Consider the following 19740-nt stretch of genomic DNA (forward strand, 5'->3'; position numbering starts at 1 on the left):
CAGTAATACCAGCAGAGCAAAGGGACTGGTAAGCCTCCAGCAAAAGGAGAGGTGAAGAGCAGCTGTGCAATGGCCCCTTCATCTATACTGCAGTCAGAAGTGGACACTGCACTAACCACAGCCTAATCCCAGACATCATAAACATCTCAAGGGAAAGAAACTCCTTCTTTGAGGGCTGACAGCCTACCTGCAGGTAGAGCTGCTGCTGCGCCTGCCTGCTTTTTCCTGATAAGAATTCTTTTGAATGTGCACTAGCCCATGGAGTTGCTTCATGGAAGCATGAGGGACCAACGGGGACCTGACATGGCTTCAAATTAAATTATCACTTCAACAACATTTTACTTGAAAATCCATGATGTCAGTATTTTTCCAGTCCCCAAAAGAATTAAGACTCTGCAAGTGCTATGCACAGAAGAATTTTCATCTGCATAGAATCAGTGTAAAGCAGAGGAGAGTCACAGAAGAATTCTTCCTCGTCATGCCTCTTGCACTGATTTCCAGACAATCATCTGATTTGTGCTTTTTAATTTTATGCTGAAGTCTTGCTATGGCTTCCAAGCAATTTTACATTCTGTGAACCCTTCCCCTGAATTCAGTGGAAGGAGAGCTGTATCTCCAGAAAAGTGAAACAAGGGCTTTAGTGAAATAATGCAAGGAAGCATACTCCCTACTCCACCTAATTACACTTCATTCTTAAGCTACAGTGGTCCACAGCCATTCTCAGTGACAAACCATGGCAACATCACAGAAACCTGGTGGGACAATTTCAGATATTTGAGACAGCTTACCAAGAAAATAAAAAAGACCCAAAACCCACTACAGCAGATAAAACAGTATCTAGTTTATTACATATAGAAAGAGATTTCCAGAATTTACAAACACCCACATTTTCATTCCAGGGAAAGAGTCAATTTAAAAAGTTCACCCTTTTTTGTTTCCATTTTGCTTTGTGGTTTCCTGTTGGTTGGGGGTTTTCTGTTTGTTTGTTTTTCTTCTTTACAATATATACAATGGAAGACTTTGATTTCTTTTTTCTGATTTTTTGTCAGTTACTGTGCAATTGATGAATTCAAGTTGACACTTGTAAATACCCATGTACAGTAATGTTTGTCTTCATTGCAGTTAATACAGACTATTATTTTACAAGGAGTACAAAATTATTTTTCTTTTGGAAAGAATTCAGCTCAACATCAGGGTTATCTTACAACTGATAGTATCAGTAAATATGACTGTACAATCAAGGCCCATGGACCAATGACTCGTATTATATTATTTTCTGAATTACAATCTTAAAACAAGAATAGTACCCTACTCTATTCTTAGAAGCCTTGTTTTAAGCAGGTTCCCCACTCTGTTTACAACAGAATATAGTATACCTCAGTTCCACATCAAAAAAGATGTGCTGTAGGAAAAGTTACATTTTAATTAAAAAAGTACATGTAGAAATCAAAACCTATGTTAAATATTTAATACTCTTCAACCAACATTATGTCTTGTATGTAATAATTTACAATGATGATTTGTCGTACAGGTTTTCAGCAGCAAATGAAGTTGTGTAAATGTGCTAGTAAAATACCCATTCTCACCATGATGTAGTGGTGGGCACATCAGTTCATGTGGCCAGCTAAGTCCTTATGGTAGAGGATGAAGTAAGAGAGACTCGTTGTCCAGGTGTCACAGTGCTTCTGCTTGGCACAACACAGGATGTGCAGCTCAGTCAACAACTCCTGAGGTTTGTGTAAAGTAAACAAACTGAACTGGATGCATCGTACCCATTTACAGAGGAAGAGGAGGAGGAGGTGAGGTCCTAGTTGTGATAGCATGAAACATTTATAGTCTTGATACCCATGAGTTTAAAAGAAGGATTTGTTGAGGTTGTGTAGGTCATCATTCTGAAATTGAAAGAGAAAGAAAATTAGCATCACGAGCACTTTAAAACTTTTCTGCAATTATTTCCCTGCCCCTCCTTTTTTTTTCTTGTCTTTAAAAGAGTTATCATTCAAACTGAAAGTGTTAGCACCTTGAAAAATTATGGCATACACAGTTGAACTGTACTCAAGCATGTGAATCCCAAAAGCATTTAAAACAGATGTTGGCAATAAAATTCAAAGCAGTCAGAAACACATTTAAAACTTGCAAGAGATTCACCTAAGCAGAAACAATTTAAGTGTCCATACTGATTAACTCTGACAAGCTCCTGTAACAAGAGAAAGGAAAGCTCCAAACACCAACCTGCTGTTGGCATTCTTACCAGCTACAGGAAAGATTCACTGCATGTCAGGCCCTACCAGAGGCCTTCCTGGCCACCTGCAAACACCAGGCTAGCCTGGGAAGGATGACCAAGGAATGGAGCATTCAGGGTGCCGCATTACCACTCCCATTTGATATACAAGTTCTAAAAAAAAAATTGTACGTAGAAAATCCTGGTAAAGCCAAAAATTATCTACATTCTGTCTCCCTCTGAGAGGGGGCTAGGTGAATAACAAGGTCCTGCAGCCCTGATAATGCACAGCACAGGTTTACAGGGGAATGAGTGCCAGAAGCTGCCTCTGACCCTGTCCCCCCAGTTCTCCTCATCTGCTGCAGCGCCCCTGACCCACTGCACTGTGCACCAATCTGGATCAGCAAGTCCTCTGGACTCTGCCTTTCTGCTGGTTCTCCCCAGGCAGGCTGTCAGTCCCAGCCCTGATGAGGAGCAAGGCAGTGCCCAGCAGGATGCACTCGGGGCTGGGTGGCCTCGTGTCCTGTTGGCAGCTGCTCCAGCCTCTGTGGAGAGCACGGTCCCTGCTGGGGGACACAGAGCTGAGGTCACATGCTGGGGCACCAGGGCTGCCTCCCACTGCTCCTGAGGCCCTGTGGCACTGGCTGGCCATACACACAGCCCTGGTGTCCCCCACTGCCCAGCACCCCTGGGCCTCCCACACCACAGTCCCAGTTCCTCTCTGCACACCAGTGACACGCAAGCCAGACCCACTGGGAACGGAACCATGCAGCAGTGAAATGAATACAACTCGTCTTTTACTGGGGTTAGAGGACTATCAGCATTTACATTTCAATAGTTTTGCTAAAATCTGCTGAAGCAAGACTCATATTTTACATAAAAGTGTGTCTATTTCTTTGTTCATTATTAACTGTGTTCCTGAAAAGACAGGTAAACACTGCATTTTCCTCAGTACAAATAAAGGCTTCCCATAGACACGTTGAACTGAAAAAACTGAAAAGACCTCCTGTCCTATATTCTTTAATTGCACAAGAAACAAAATTTACTTTGTGTGGTCCTTCAAGTGAAAGGAAAGCCTATCCCTGCAAATGATGTGTGGTATGCTGTGAAAACTCCCTGGAGAATTATCTCACAGATCTCTTATTTACTTTCAGCTTTCCTCTGCACTCACATTGCGATCTACTGGAATGTTCCTACCCAAATATCTATACACAGCTTCACATAGCTGTCAGCTTTCAACTACATTTGACCTAAAATTAGCCAGTAATGCCATACTTTATTAATAAAGACAAGCAACAAAAGAGAAATGGCTTGTTTAAATGGAGGGGCAAAGTGTGCGTGATGTTGTGTGCTGCATATCCAAGGTGGGTGTTCCACATCCAGCTCCTATCCAGCAGGGCCAGAGGAACTGCTGGGTGTCCCCAGCAAGGACCAAAGGTCCAACCTGCCCTGTAACAACAGGGCAAGTGGAAGGACAGCAAGAAACAGCTTTCCTGCATGGCCAGACTTGATTCTGCTAAGAGATTCTAAGAACATAAATAATACATGATTTGCAGCATCAGGGCCAAGTTCTATGCCTTTTCACCAGTATTCATCTAAACGAGGTCATCTAAACTCATATACATCATGTATTGAACAAAATGGCCTGTCCCATCCAATTCCTCCCCAATTCCATCAATACAGCCAAGAAGTCATCTCAACCACTACTGGAGGGCATTTATTCCTGCATTCCGAAGTCAGAAGAGCAGAGGAAGAAAGAGGGTAACAAGTCTATTGGAAAAACAAAACACTTCCTAGAGGAATTCACTAAGAAAAGAAAACTGAAGAAACCCACAGTTACAAACGCTTGTACATTATAGTCCTGCACATGTGTAAAAAGAGTGAAAAATCACAGAAGCCTGAAATATCCAAGAGTTGGGGACAGAATGAAGAGCCAGAATCATGCAGGACATGACCTGGTACAGGCTGAATTTCATAACAAACCTCAGCTGCAGGCATGACAGGACACAGGGGCATGGAGCAGTTTCAAGCTTGTACTTACACCTCCAGATCTTCAGCAGCACAACATGCAAATCTGTCACTCTATCCTAAAAATGTATTGGTAGCTTTTGTTTTCTTTTAATTTTGGGAAGGAAAGAAAAAAATCAACTAGGATCTTTGCTAAGGACCATCTGAAACTATTGATTGCAATTACTGGCTTTCACACCTAACTCCTCTGACCAATCTCTTTCAACAAACCATGAATTGAGTAACTGAGAATGACAACCCACACTACTGCTACAGTCCAGTGGTGCTTGTTCTGCCTGAATGCACAAAGATGTGTAGGAAACAGACAATCTGAGAGCAAAGCTGCTCCTCTGAGGTCACTGGAAATACACATCCTGTAAACCTTGGATCCATTACTTGTGCCTTATGCACTGCCAAAAGCACTGTCCTCAGTTTTAGCATACAAATGTTCTCTGCTGGACTTCAAAAGAGTATTTCCTGATTTTTTGACAAAACAATCTGAATCTCCTCTCTCCTCAGTGAGCTATTGCAGTGTGCTTTAAGGTGAAAGAACCTTATTTGGAAATGAAGTAATGGGCTGGATACCTCCAGCCATCAGCATTTCCTTAACAACACACAAAACAGTGCAGAAGACAAGTGTTTTAATAGAGAGTGTGAGGACAGCAGTGGGCTGAGGTAAGGATCATTAAAACTACTGACATCACTGCTGGCAACCAGAGAAAAGGGAAAACCTGTGTTTAATCTATTTCCTATTCACCACAAGTTTCAGCTGGAGTCCCCAATAATGCAGTTTGTGGTTGACTTTATGGAAAAAGTTAGTGATGCAAGAAAAATGTACTGAAACAAACAAGCATCTTTAAAAGTTCCTACAAGGTACCTCTGACAAGTAGTCTCTGCTCAACATCTGTTACAACACACATGCAGATAACACTGAGGCACGTTCCAGCTGGCAAAGCTTCCTTCTCAAATCTCTGAGTCCAGGATGGATACAGCACAGCTAGCTGCAGATCCTATTACAGCTGAAATCCCATTCTTAAATCCAGTAACTAAAAATAAGGTGATATTTCATTTTATTTCCATTATTGGGAAGCTGGAGAAGAAGAGTACTTAAATTTTGAACTAAGAGCAGAGTGTCTAGACAGTTTAATATATCTTTTCTGAAGTTAAACAAAATTTTCATGCGTAATATACATGTGTTGCTAAACTACACTTAAAGTGTAATCCTTACTCCTCCTTCCTTACACTCCATTCTCTTTGAAAGTAACCAAGGAGGAAAAATTAAAACTAAGCAAACAAAAGTGAAAACTCAAGCAATGTTCCAGCAAAAGGCTTTCCAGTAGCCAACTTAAACTTCCATTTGCTATTAAGAGCCAATAATGTGTCTTGTCCCTAAAACCCCAATAGAAATGCCCTTCCAAAGAGTCATTTAATTTCGAAACAGTCCAATAACATGAAGTTGCTGTTGAAGTTCCACCATCATGTCAGCAAATAAAGGCAACTACTTTGTCACTGATTAACACAGCAGGGCAAAACACAGCTCCCAAACATCAGACCTGCTCAGCACACTGTGACACCTTCCCAGGGTCAGCTGACATCTGTTTAGGAAACAACTCCACAGGTGACAGAACCAGGTCAATGAAAAGATAGTTCTTCACTGAAGAAAATGTAGATTTTTTTTTTTTTTTTTTCTCAGTCTACCAAATGAGGATATTTTGCAGCTCTGCCATTAACCTTGTTAATCCAAACACATTTTCCAGAACTGTACCTATCACATCAACACCTCATTTGAAACCACGGGCAAGGACTAGCTGAAGACTCCTTGTCACAGTTCGAATTATAAACAAAAGGTTTTAGAAGTGCATTTGCTGTTTACTTTAGGATCACATAGATCACCTTATTCTGCGTGTGGCGGCTTCCCACATAATGAACAAATCCAGTTCATAACAAATATAAAGCTCATGAACAAAAGGAGAGCCATTGCGAACACCCTCGGGAGGACTCACGTAGGATTCCACCAGCCGAGCTCTCTGTGCAGCCTGCCACACCCTTTGCCTGGACAGGTATAACGGGGTGTCTTTAGAGATCCGATACAAAGTAAACACCTTAAGAAGTCTTGAAGAACTCTTCTACAGCTCGTCTTGGTGACATCTGTGCGAGTCATCACTAATTATAAGCAAACGGTGCGCACCTACCCACAAAGCGCATGGAGCCCCGTAGCCGCGCTCCCCACACGGATGAGCACAAGCAGTGCCTGTTTACATTTTTCCCGGCATTACTAACGTGCACACAGGCACGGGAAGCATCTCCTTCGGATAAATTAAAAACATCGACCAAAATTTAAGCTAGCTCAAGTAACTCCTTTTCAAAGAAATGCAAATAAGCTGCAGCGCTTCCCCACTCCCAGCGACGAGCCAAGGAATGCAGGCAGGAACAATGGCTGCTCCAGTGCGTTAATTGCAGCCCGGGTCTAACAAAAGCAATTCCAAACAGAACCAAACAAAGTAATTACAACATTGCTATTTAACTCGTCAGGCTGTAATCTACATTTAATAGATAAGCTTTTCTTCCTGGTACCCAAAATGCCTATTTCAGCTTTCCCGTGAACGTCTTAAATGGGGAATTACTGAAGATTGGGGTTCACCGAGTCCATTCCTATAAGGCAGAATAACTGAATCTGGTGTTGCCACCCGGTTTTGTCTTTTATAGTGGTCATTCACTGCTGGAACAAGGAACCCAAAGACCACTTACAGATGATACCACCTTTCTGCTATTGGTTCAGACAAAGTTCATGCACAGCCCTGGAAAAAAAAAACAAAGCCATCCTCACTGCAGAAAATTTTCCTCTTTTTCCCAGAAAGAGAAGGTGGGAAAAAACAACAACTATGAGACTTTAAAAATAAAATGATGTGCAGAACCACGTTTTTACATTTCTGAACCCATTTCCTGAGATGTAACTACAGTGGGAAAGCACAAACTAAACCGCACACATTCTTTGGATGAGCTTCTGCCCAGCAAAGAATTCGTATGTTTGATTTCAGCTTTACAGCATGTCAACCTGATTTAAACTCATTCAAGAGAAAACTCAACCCATCACTAAGGTCAGCAAGAAAGGCTGCTGCCACAGACAGAAAGCCAAGGGCTGCCTGCCCCTAGCACCTGCCACGAGAGAGAGTGAAGCTGCTAGAGGTTAGATTTGCCTAGTTTCACCAAAAAGAGGACACCAGCCAGCTCTCTGCACTGGCATAAAACGTACTGGGAAAAGGAAATCACAAAGTTTCTATACAGAAAAAATACTAAAGGGATATCCTGCTCTATTACACAAAATCAGTAGTAGTTAGGGGTTTGAACAAGACTAATGACCCAAATACTGAATTTTTGATTAAATATTTCATCTTTTCAATTTTGGAAAAAGAAGTTACCAAATTTTTGGGGTTTTGGGAGACTAAAAGAAATAAAATACAATAAAGTTTAGAAAGAAAGAGCTTAAATTCAATAGCATGTTTTATAAAGAAATTCTACAACTTTTCTTGTGGCAGCACAGCTAAGCAAGCCATAAAACAAAACAAGTGTCCAGCAGTTGCAAGTAACAAAAATCCAAGATGCAGCCTGTAGGTGTGTGGTTGGTTGGTTCCTATGAAACGAAAAATATGAGCAGAGTCTTTCTCTTTAAAAGGTGTAGTGCTATAAATGGGATTCTCATGTTTGTATCTTACAACTTTGTAAGGACTTAAGGTCTGGATCTTTCCCTTCCTTTACTAATACTCTATTTGAGTAATCAGCTAAAGACTGAATCTTGCTTACAACAGAGAGAAAATCCCTTTGTTTCAGGACTGAAAATAATGATGTTACTATGAAGCCAGGGATCTCATGAGATCAATACTCCAAGTTCATCCCAAATCTTCTCATAATGCTCCTCTAATACACTTGGCAGTGCTGTTTGTGTTTGATATCCTTCAGATAAACCCACTGCTGGCCCAAGGTCTTCTCTCCTCCCCAGACTGCAATAATGAGAGCAATATCAAACCCTAAATGTGCACCACCTCATTAATAGCTTTAGTCCTCACAGAGCAACACTGCTTTTGTCCTTAAGATTCAAATAGAATTGCAAATTCTACAACTGGGATCATTCATTATTTTGGAATTTGTACTGTTCAGCTCACCAAGTCTGCAGAGTCTAACTCTGAAGAATTTGTGGCATTCACACCTCTCATGATGACCCAATAATCCACACCCAGTTCAAGAAAGCACTGGTGAAGTACACTTTGTATGGCTGTATCCTTCAAGAGAAAACACTGCTCAGTTTCTACCTTTAATAAACATATAACCAAATATTGACAATATTAATAAGGGAAACCCAGAAACAACATCATTATGCAATTTGTTCTTCAAAGGAACTTTCTTAGGAGCTTTATTTTCCAAGTTAAATTACTTTAATGGTAGTTTTGAATTCAACAAACTCACCAATGCTGGTAATCATTACAACTGCTCTGACTATAGGGAAGCAGATGACCTGGGTGCCTTTAGATGCACTCACACCCCCTCAGCTTGTCAGCAATTTAAATATACACAATTAATTTTAATCAAAATTGAGTGCACTGAAGCTGTGCTCATATTATATCAAGTAAATTACATCAGCAGTGGAGCTTAGCAACACATAACACCCAGTGTAGCTACCACATAATCTGAATATATTTCAGCTGCTGAATATACTTATCTTTCTGTGAATCTGTATTTCATATGCCTTTCTGGCACTCTGGGCTGGTTCCCCATTCCAGAAGCCAAACCTTTCTCTTGTGTTTTTCTGACCCAACTTTATAATGCTCATTTTCTGACAGATTTACTTCTCTCTGACAAGATGTCAAAAACCCTAAATAAATAGTCTGAACCGCCTTGAAACTGTTTCTGTGATACATGCTAAATTGTGAGAGTTACAGCTTAAAGCAAGGACAGAGTCACACCATTCAACTTTTCTAGAGCCATTTTCCTCCCAATGGACAAATAAAGGGGGAAACACAGAACAACCAGAAGAAAAATGGCATTTAGGAAGGGATACAGAAGCCCCCCGGGGCGATAACCTGGCCAGCCGACCTTCACTTTGAAATTTTGCCAGTGCAAATTAAGCAGCTTGTCTGCAGCACGTCTGGGCAGCAGCGTGGGAAGGAAGTTCTGCAGTGATTTTGGATGAAACACTTCCTCAATTCAAAATAACAGCGCATTAAGTATCAAAAAAGGTTAATAAGGACGTACTGGAAAACACATTGTGAAAAGCATGCCAAGAAAACAAAGCAGGGAAGGGATAAGAACAAATGAAATGTCATAAAGTTGACAAAATTGTACCAAGAAGTTTGGAAAGCCAAGGTAGAAGGAAAGAATCCTTTATTTTGAAACCTTCTGCTACTCCATAGTATAAAAACTACCATAAAGCAGAAACAGCTGGAAACAAATTAGAGGTTATGCTTTAATAAAGAGAAAGGAGAAGGCCTTTGGTATAAAGGAAAAAGTAACAGCCAAGCTTGTTACATCTTGAAGCTGGACTAGAAAACAATAGTTTAACCACAGATTTAGTTTTTCACCGAGATACCACCATCAGTCTGACATGAAATTAATGACATTAACTGCTTTGACAGATTGTTTTCTGCTTTGTAGACCAAGATAAGAAATCCTAGAAAACTACTGACATACAACATCATTTGTTTCTGTATGAATGAATTTTCATGTATATCCACAGACATTCACAATTTATTTCTTAGTAATTTGCACTCATTTGACCTGACCTTTTTACCTTCCCCTTCTGCCGTAAATTGCAAAGACTCTCTAAGACTCACATGGCATCTTCCTCTACCCAGCATTTCAAACCTGGTGTTCAGACTCCTTTGACACTTAAGCTGATAACTGAAATTCAAAGCATCAGCCATACTCCAAAGAGGCCAACAGTATACAACCTACAGCCAGTTGGACAAGCGCACAGCCATGTGCAGAAAGACCTGAAATCTCATTCTGCCCTTGGCTTGATTTGCTCTGTAGTTTTACTCAAGTTACTTTGTCTTAATCTCAAGGAAAAGATAAAAACCCATCTATTTTCTACATGAAATTTTAAAGCAAGGAGGAGGAAGTTGTGAAGTCTCAAACTTGCACAGTCACTATAATATCTAGGGCATAATTTTTCTGCCCTAATCTTCCTGTGTCTCAGTGCCTTGCCCGTGAGCTGAGAACTGCTACCTGCCAGCAGAGTTCAGACAGTGCCAGGGGCACACAGCAGGGTGGTAATGTCTTGACAGTGCCCACATGGAGACAGACGCAGGGCAGCATCTGGACAAGGTGCTATAAATAAAACACTGGGCAGCCACACACTGCTGAGAATAAAAAGAACTGAAAAAATGCCTCATTGCTGGATCACTCCTACAGACTGAAGAATATATTCCATGTGGGAAATGTACGTTTTGTGCTCCATGGCCTGAAACTACAACAACCCATATGCACAAGGGTTATCAATGCTTACAAAAATAAATAACATTTGAGTGTGACTACATACAGCCAAGCATTATTCCACATTAAGACAGATTTATAAAATTAAGTCAACTCTACATGCAATAGAATTTTTAGCTGGAGAAAAAAACCCAAACAAGACAACAAAATTACAACATCAGAAAATAAGCCTTCACTGGTAAAGCAAGAGCTCTACCCTTCTCCTCCTACTGAATTAGCAATCAAAGTACCCCGGACTGCTATGGGATTAACCTCAATAACAACACTGAGCACTTTAATAAGTTCTGAGACAGTCCATGCTAAACTCTTCATTGCTCTATTCAAACACTGAAAAATTTGTTTGTATATAGATTAGGTTTTCAAAACAACTGTCATCTAATTTATTTCCAGAAACCATAGTAACAAGAAAATAGTAAATACAGGGCACAAAGGAAATACAATCTCATTCAAAACAATGAAGCTATCTCAAGTTTGAAGAGCAGAGGAGGCAGCACCTGGCAGGCACTTGGGGAAGGGGGAGCCTATTTGGATACAGCTGTGAATTAAATCCAAATGATAAAGACCAATTAGACAAATCAAGTATTTCAATACTGTTTCTTTTGAGTTTCATTCAGCAAAATCTTAAAAGCCTGAATGACTGCCAGTATTATATTCTAAAGTTACTAACAGCCTAAATGGACTAACCTTCACTTGTTCAGTTGCCATGATTTCAAATGGGAAACTAATCAACAGTCACATTAGCTATTTAATTGCAACACCAATCTAGCATTGTGAAACTCTGTAATTACATAAGCAAAAGTCAAACTAGGTGAAAGTTTTTCTCATCTCAGAATTTTCAGTCAGATATTTTAAACTTTTAAAAAACACATGCCACATGAAATTCTTTCCATATAATGAAAGTTGTTCATAAGAGTATCACTAAGAATCTCACTAGATGATAATAGACACTTATTGTCACACATAAATCTTCCATGAGTTGTCAAATCCAGCAATAAGGATAACCCTTTAGAAGCTATTAATATAAGTCAATTGAAAATTAAAAGCATATAGCAGCACAGATTAAAGGCTTAGCATACACACTACAGGGTCTGCACACAATATCACATATTATTAAGATGTCTTGGTTAATCAGTGACTGAAAACATCCTCTAGACATTAACCTTGACAAAATATATGAAAATCCAGCCTTATCATGCTGTATCACTGCACTTTATAACCTCATAAAATGGAAAGCTCTCTGTTCTCATAACCTACTACACAAACTTGTACCACTGGCCACCCAGTCATCTCAACCAAGAGAAGAATCTGTGCCTAGCTTGGCCTGCTGATAGTCTCAGTGATTACAAAAGTACCTGATGATACATTGGAAACTGAAGTGGAGAGCAGGGTGGTCAGCACCCATGCTCAACCCCTGCATCCATTCCCTCACCAGCCCAGCACTGCTGGTCGCATACTCCAGAGAAGCTGCAGAGGGGAAGGGGCCAGTTAACATATGAGAGAAATCTATAGGAAACACAGCTTCATTAGTTCCACTGCTCACAGATCAGCTGTTTGTATAAGCAGTTTTGCTTGGAGCAGTGTTTTGTCAGTATTATTACTGTAATGTTATGCAAAGAATGTATTAAATTCTTAAATATTACATGAGATTTAATGGATTGTGTATCGCATGTGGGAGGTCAAACAAGAAGGGTAATGTTCCATTCAGCCTTATAGATGTAACTTAAAAAACAGAAGCTTGCATTATTCTTCAAGGAGCAAGTGCAGATCAAAGATATGCTTGAGATGGAAGAAGGCAGCCTGAACATAGAGGGAAATTATAAAATAAAATTTTAAATATAATTTTAAAAATAATCAGTGGTTGTGACAAGCAGCAGTGCAGTTTTCAAGAGGTTTTACCGCTAAGTCCCTTTTAAAACAATTTCTGCTTTCAGAAGCTATCTATAAATTCTTCCTCTGCTCCCCCCTTATCCAACAGAATATTGCACTGTTTTCTTAAGTTTTGTATTCATTTGGAAACTCCCTCTACCTTCAGTACTCTGAATGGCCAAGTTATAGTAAAGAGGACATATGAAGAATGGCAGAGTATCCCAATTTCTACTTTCAATCTGTATCTTCATGCCAGACCCAAAAATATTCTAATTTAAAGTCCAGTTCACTTAAATGAAGGTTTTAATTAAGATAAAGCTAGTATTTTTGTTATAAAACTTCAATTTTCATGGTCTTTTGGGGTAAAATAGTAAACAGTACAGCAACTAAAGAGATCTCAGTCAATGTTAATTTGTACATCTGTTTTCCAGCAACAGCAGATTTTTCATATTATTAAAGCTTTTCTGAAGATATGTTTCATCATTTCAAATCACTTAAGGAACAAAAGAAAACTCTGCAAATATGTTATCATACAAAAATATATATTTTGCAGTTTAGAATTTATCAGAAGGTATATAGCCAACACATTGTTCTGTAACATGCATTTTATACTTATCACATGTACAAAAGGTAAGAGTGTAACACCACTGCCTGTAAGTGTGTGTATATATAAAAAGGATCTAAGATAGGCTATAGCAGCATGAAAAAGTAGTTCAACTGCATTGCTGTTCGAAAATGCTCTCCAAAACAAACACCCTCCCCCCCCAAACCTCCATATTGTCAGACAAAATTTATGATTCCCAGTTCAAATTTTGAGGACTGTTAGAAATAAGAGTTACCATAGAAGGAGAAGGGGAAAACTAGCTACAGTTATTTTCTACAGATAAATACATCCTATACTAGTAATTACTGTTTTTCTATTATATGTTTTCCAGTCTCAATAATTAAATATTCATCTCTCTCCACTTACCAACTATGCATAACGTTTAATGCAATGTTTAATTTGAATCAAGAATCATGACAACTAGAAGCCAGGAGTTCTATAGCATCTGTAGGCATTTTGTTCTACAGAGACAATAAGATGAAATACAAACACAGGAACTTTTTCTTTCAAAGTCCTGGTATTTCAGCAAGGAAAAACTGCCTCTCAAACTTTCATTTTTGTCTATGATTCTCTCCCAGCTTGCAGTCCTGGTTGCTAAGAGAAAAGTGCCACAAGGGTCTGTGGAAGCTCACACAGTGAGAGCCACAGCTTTTTCAAATAATACCTGAAGGTGTAGCAGGTTCTACTGTAAATGCAACTTGGCATTTCTCAGTTACTCAGAGTATTGACATAACAAAGTGTGGCTTTCAGGCAAACACACCCCCTGAAATGGAGCAATTGCTTCCTTCCAAACTTCAAGGTCACTTCAAAACCTGCAAAACACCAGCACTGTCTGAAGCTGTGCTTGGAAGGGATGAGAAAAAGGAATGGTGTTCTCATCTCACTGAAGATGGTTAAATTCTTTCAGCTAAAGCTTTCCAGTGAATGTCAGCTGGAGGGAGACTAGTAACAAGCATGGGAAATTTCTGCCTTAAGCACTGAAAGTTGTCAAAAATAGGAGCAAATTAGATGTTCTGCTATTTTACCATGCAAAATATAGACAATACAGACATTCATATGACTTTTTAAGTGAAAAATCTTCTTGTAATATACATTTTCAAAAGAATTAGAAACGTAGCTAAAATACCCTGAACTTCCTTATAGGGCAAATGAAACAATTATTTTAAATTTAACTCATCTTAGACCTTCAGATTCTTGCATAATCGTAATCACAGATTTTTAATAAAAAGACCCAGGAACCTCTCATCTTTTTCTACTTTTTTATGCGTCATGTTTCCTCTTCTAGGCTTAGGCATGGATCTACACACGATTCCATACTCTTTATTTTCTCTTCTGTGCACAGATGACTCCTTTACTGCTGCTTGAAGTGTACTGTAAGCTTAGGCATTCAAGAGAGAACTAAATAACCAAATTTTTCTACATTGTTCTTTCAGTCAGAGCAATCTTAAATCAACAAACAGTAATGATACATTCAGATGTGTAAGATTTCAAAGCTGTGGATTCTAAATGTTGGACTGGCCACTACAGTTACGTGATGTATTTGAGATTCAGAAAATAATAACCCAATTCATTCAACAAAGCCCTGCTTCATTGAAAATTAATGGAAATGTAAGAAAGGAAAACAGGGGTTTGGAAATATCCTACAGCTGCAATTTAGATGTAGGGATTAAACCAGGGAAGTACACAGATGTCTACTGACATTTTGCTTTAAAACACTTAAAGAAGACAACTTTCTCTTCCACTTAAGGGTTTACAAATCAGATTTAGTTACAGGAAAACAATGCTATAATCTTCATTTACAACAAATCCTGAATTTAGTAAGCAGAAGTCATTAGTAGTACCGAACAGATTTGAGCATAAAGAGAGGCAGTATTTGAGCTATGGGAAAGGCAGTGCAGAAAGCAGAGGCTTTTCATTCCCACCCTTGGATACCAGCTGCTTCTTTGGACTTCCAGGACTGTCTCAGTGCAAGCATTACCATAAGCCACGATTGCTTTTCTTTCTTTTATTTAGGAAACCAATATGCAACTATAAACTATGTTTATAAAATTATAAACTATATTCTGTAATATGTAAACAAGTGCCCATTACTTAAAAGCCACAGATGAGCATAATATTAGATTGTAATAGAGAACAGATGCATTTTCCTTTTTCAATTGTTTACATTGCCAAAGCATCCAGTCTTTAAGATATTCTCCATACAAATCAAAACATGTTGCGCCTTAATGAAGGACAAAACAACAGTAGCTTTAAAACACTACATTCCCTGAGATATTTTGCAAACTGAAGCCCAAGTACCCAGCGTACTCCAAAGGGTGCAGCAACTACAGAGCTTCTGCTGCCAGGTAGCTGGGACAAAAAAGGGACATTTTACTTTACTGCAGACCACCCCTTCCACCAGCCTTGACACTGCCATCATTCAGATGTGTTTTCATGTGACCTATCCCACTTTTTGCCTCCATTTGCCACAAACTGGTTTTATCTCCCCTCCCTTCACACACACACAGGTACACACAGACTGCTACACACAAGTATATGCATATATACACACAGCACATTCAGGCACCCTTCGTTTCTTGATACAGGCAAGCATAAAGCAAAATCTATTTCAGCATTTCCTTCAAATGTCTACAGTATCTGCTATGGTCCAGCTCCAGGTAAAAATTATGTGCAGATTTATCAATTGTTAGAAAACTATGAGCTCAAAACATGACCCAGAAGCTTGCAAAGGTCACATCATTCTTTATCCTGAAGCTGCCTGCAGGTTCAGCTTTTGAGAGGTAAAAGAGGGACACTGGAGTCACTCAACACTTGAGGGACAGCCTTTGGGTGAGCAACAGCATTTCAGTGCTTTGAGCTGGAAGTATTTTAAAGCACTGCTTTTTGCCTTCACCTGCAACAAAGCAGTTCAACTACCTTTGAAACCTGCATTACAGCCACAGCCAAAAGAAGCTAGGCTAGACAAGGAGCTAAGAGGGGAAACGGCTTACAGAGAGGCTCAGGTGTCTTGTGAGAATATACCTTGACTTTTCAGTGATTTGAACATTTATCAGAAAAAAGTGTACAAGAGGCTCTGATATACACAATACAGAAATCAAACTACGCTAACAAGCAATATTTAGCCTCCCTATTGTTTTAAACCACTCTCTGCACTTGGTGGTGGTTGTTTCTGTGAAAATCAAATAAAATATTAGCACACATATATGCCCACATAAAATAAAATACAAATTAATCTTGTGTCTACACACCTAAATACCCCCCAAAGCTTTAACCCCCTCCATCTTACAGGCTATAAAAACAACATGAAAACAGCAGTCATTTATAAATCTGTATATCACTGGTTCACCAAGAGGGAACTCTTTACTTGCTTTGACATAGAAAATAATTTATCTGTTCTTCAGATTAAGTTACATCAGAGGGGCCTCCCCAAGCCCCTCTTCACCTGTGGATTTGGCCCCTTTTCAGTTCAGGAAACCAACTGTATGTCTTTCCCCACAACAAGCAGCTCCTTCTGCAGTTGATACTTCATTTTGGAACCTATCAGCTGGATGGCAGGAAGGCAAAAGCATAGGAATAGATTGTTTAATTTTGAGTTATATTATCATTTATGGAAAATACTATAATTTTGAAAAGCCATTACTAAGCACTTTCTATTCACAGTACAGAGCATCTCTAACAGGCCCTGTATCTCACCGTTTTTTTTCTGTCATTTCATACATACCTTTCTTTTGGCAAAAGCAGATCCTCAGGTTCAAGCCCCAGGCTACAATACCAAGTTGAAGGGGGTGGGTGTGCCTGGCACAAATTCCAGCAGCTGGGAAACAGCCAGACACTCCAACCCTTGCACAGCAGCTGCAGCACAGCCAATTCCCAAACCTTGCTGCACCTCCTGCATGCTTTGCTATGCACTAACAAGTATTTCTACACTCCAACTGAACAAGCATCATGTAAGGGAGTGCAGCTAAGCCAGACAGCTTTTCCAAAGGAAGAATTACATCAATACCAGAAATCCATAGCACTGGGGTTTCTAATACAGTGTGACATGATGAAATGCAGGTAGGTTCTTTTAAAAGTGAAAAGATGGTGTTCATTCTGTTTCATGTACAGTGAAATATTCATAGTACCCACATGTAATGAGAACAAGCAAGAGTATCATACATGTCTCTAATATAATCACTATGCTGCAATTTTCTGGTTACCACAAATATGCAAACATTTGCATGAAGTGCAGTAAGAGGTCTGAGTTCCACTAAGAAGAAACATTCACATCACTATGAAACAAAGCATCAAGTAAGATCCACACCAGGTAAGTATCTGATGCCCAAGTATCTTAACTCTCCTGAGGAGCCCTTCTTCCCAGAATCCTTCTGCATCCATTAACTGTTCCATGACATACCTGCATGTGCCAAAATCCTTGCATAAGTGTGCTTATAACCTGAATGCAACACTTCAGAGAGAATGCTATAATTACTTCAGATTTCAAAGCATATCTAACAGCCTGCTGGCTCTTCTGCATGCCCCTGCACATCAGTTGGGAACAATCAATCTGGATGGATTTACTTTTGTAATTTTGGAATGACTACAACTAACCTTGAGAGAATGCAACTGAACTGCAAATTAATAAAAAACATTTGTTTGGGGGTAAAAAAAGACAGAAAATTCTGACTTGCATAATATTTTGATTCCACACCATTCACAGAATGTTTTGAAGCAATTCAATTTCACTTTTATTTCTTTATCACCCAAGGGTTCTAGCAAGGCACTAAGAACAACTATCAGTATAAAACATCACAGCCATACAGATATATTTTAATTTTACTCTAAAAGTCCAAGGCAAGCAACTATGTCATTACACTGCTTTCTTCTATAATGAGAAGGTACAATATATGGGGAGTAGATGACCCCAAGGCAGGCTGTGGCCACAGCACAGGAATGGGTGTGCTCTTCAGCACAGCTGTGTGAGTCCCTCTCAGCAGAGCTCCCAGGAGAGCCACCACCTCCAGGTTTCACTGCTGCCTGGCTGTGTGAAACTAAAGTTAGAGCCAAGCTGAGCACCATCGAGGGTGGGCTGGGGTGTCAAGACAAGTCTGTGGCCAAGTGAGAAGATGCAGAAGAAGCAGCTTCCTACCACTCTCACAGAAATAAGGAAATAAAGGAAGTAAATTGAAGAGTTATGCCAACAAATCTTACTCTGCAAAGCAGATTCTGAGATGACAAAAAGACAGACAAATGTTTTTAAGTAACATGAAATGCAGGCATGCTTCCTGAGCAGTCAGCTACCCTTCTATAAGCAGCCTCAAAGCCAATTATAGCAGACAATTTGAGCTAAATATAAAAACCCACAAACTTCACAGTTTGAGATAACATCCAAGAAGGTGTTAAAGTTAACTTTGAAACTATGCAACAAGACTTCAGCCTTCTCATAACGAACATGGCAACCACGTCCGTCAGAGCACCCCGTGATTTGTGGGAACAGAGAGGCTGAAGAGATTATGTGGATACTTTGCATATTTCTCCAAGAGTAACAGATGGAATTTTTCTGCTCACAGAGCTCCAGAGATGAGAACTTGACTGTGCAAAATATCAATGGCCATACTTTAGTTTGCAGCTACAGTAATCTCCACATGTGATCAGGCTACAGTCACTCCCAACAGCAGCAGCTAGATTAGTGAGGCTGTCACGGGAATACCACGATATTTGACATTCTGCAACAGGGAGAAAACTGGGATCCAGCCTGTACAAGGACCTGTAACCTTCAGAACTTCATCTTTTTATTAAAATAATTCCTCCATTCTCACCTCCAATGCACAGGTAGGCCATCCCTGCACTAGCCAGAAGTCAGGACCTGGCGTATTTGACAGCTTATCATATGTCTTCTCCCTTCTTCAGGAGGCTGCCCCTCCATTTGATACAACCAAACTGCATCTTTTCTGTTCACAGTAACACAGTGCAGCTGTCCCCTCTTTCCAGCTGATTTGGACCTGAGTGTTTTCCACTGCCTCTCCTCCATCTCTAGCTGCTCAGGAAGCTTTCCCCACATACTGTGATATGGTCAGTTACCTCATCATCAGAGAAGAGTATTTCAGACAGCCTTTGTCAACCTCTTAAAGCTAAATAGCCAAGGAAAGCTTCAAATACAGCTGCCAAAAGAAATACATATATATTAGGAAGTTGGATTGAATTTCAGCTTCTGCTCTACAAGTATAGTTGTGGAAAAAAACAACTTCCATAGAAACAGAGAAACTGAACAAAGCTGTGACAGTTCTCTAGGCTGTGCTGCAGCTCTCTTCCTTCAGTAGCCATCAGGCTGTGATGTTATCCCTGCTCATCCATCTGCAGAACAGAACTATGCATACTTTAAGGAGCAAGGCCACTTAAATGGACACTGAGAGCATCAAATTTGCCACTGCTGGTATGCAGCTCACAGCTTACTCAGCCACAGAGGGAACCTCAGCATCTCACAGCTCCTCTTATGTGGCATTTGTTAAATGCTCTCTCAGCAGACTCAGGCACACTTATCAAAAGAGATGTTGATGCTCATCCCTGAGTACTTGTA

General features: G+C 39.8%; 1 protein-coding gene across 1 annotated transcript in view; it reads right to left on the minus strand.

Annotated features, from left to right (window-relative positions):
- Positions 1 to 821: 821 nt before the first annotated feature.
- IRS1 (insulin receptor substrate 1) overlaps positions 822 to 19740 on the minus strand; it is a 48694-nt gene continuing 29775 nt past the window's right edge. Inside the window, exon 2 of the mRNA XM_059855293.1 lies at positions 822 to 1892. The gene's annotated coding sequence lies outside the window, so the exon portion shown is untranslated. The remainder of the gene's footprint in view (positions 1893 to 19740) is intronic.

Source organism: Haemorhous mexicanus, chromosome 10 (genome assembly GCF_027477595.1).
Source record: "Haemorhous mexicanus isolate bHaeMex1 chromosome 10, bHaeMex1.pri, whole genome shotgun sequence".
In the NCBI taxonomy this organism is placed as follows: Eukaryota; Metazoa; Chordata; class Aves; order Passeriformes; family Fringillidae; genus Haemorhous; species Haemorhous mexicanus.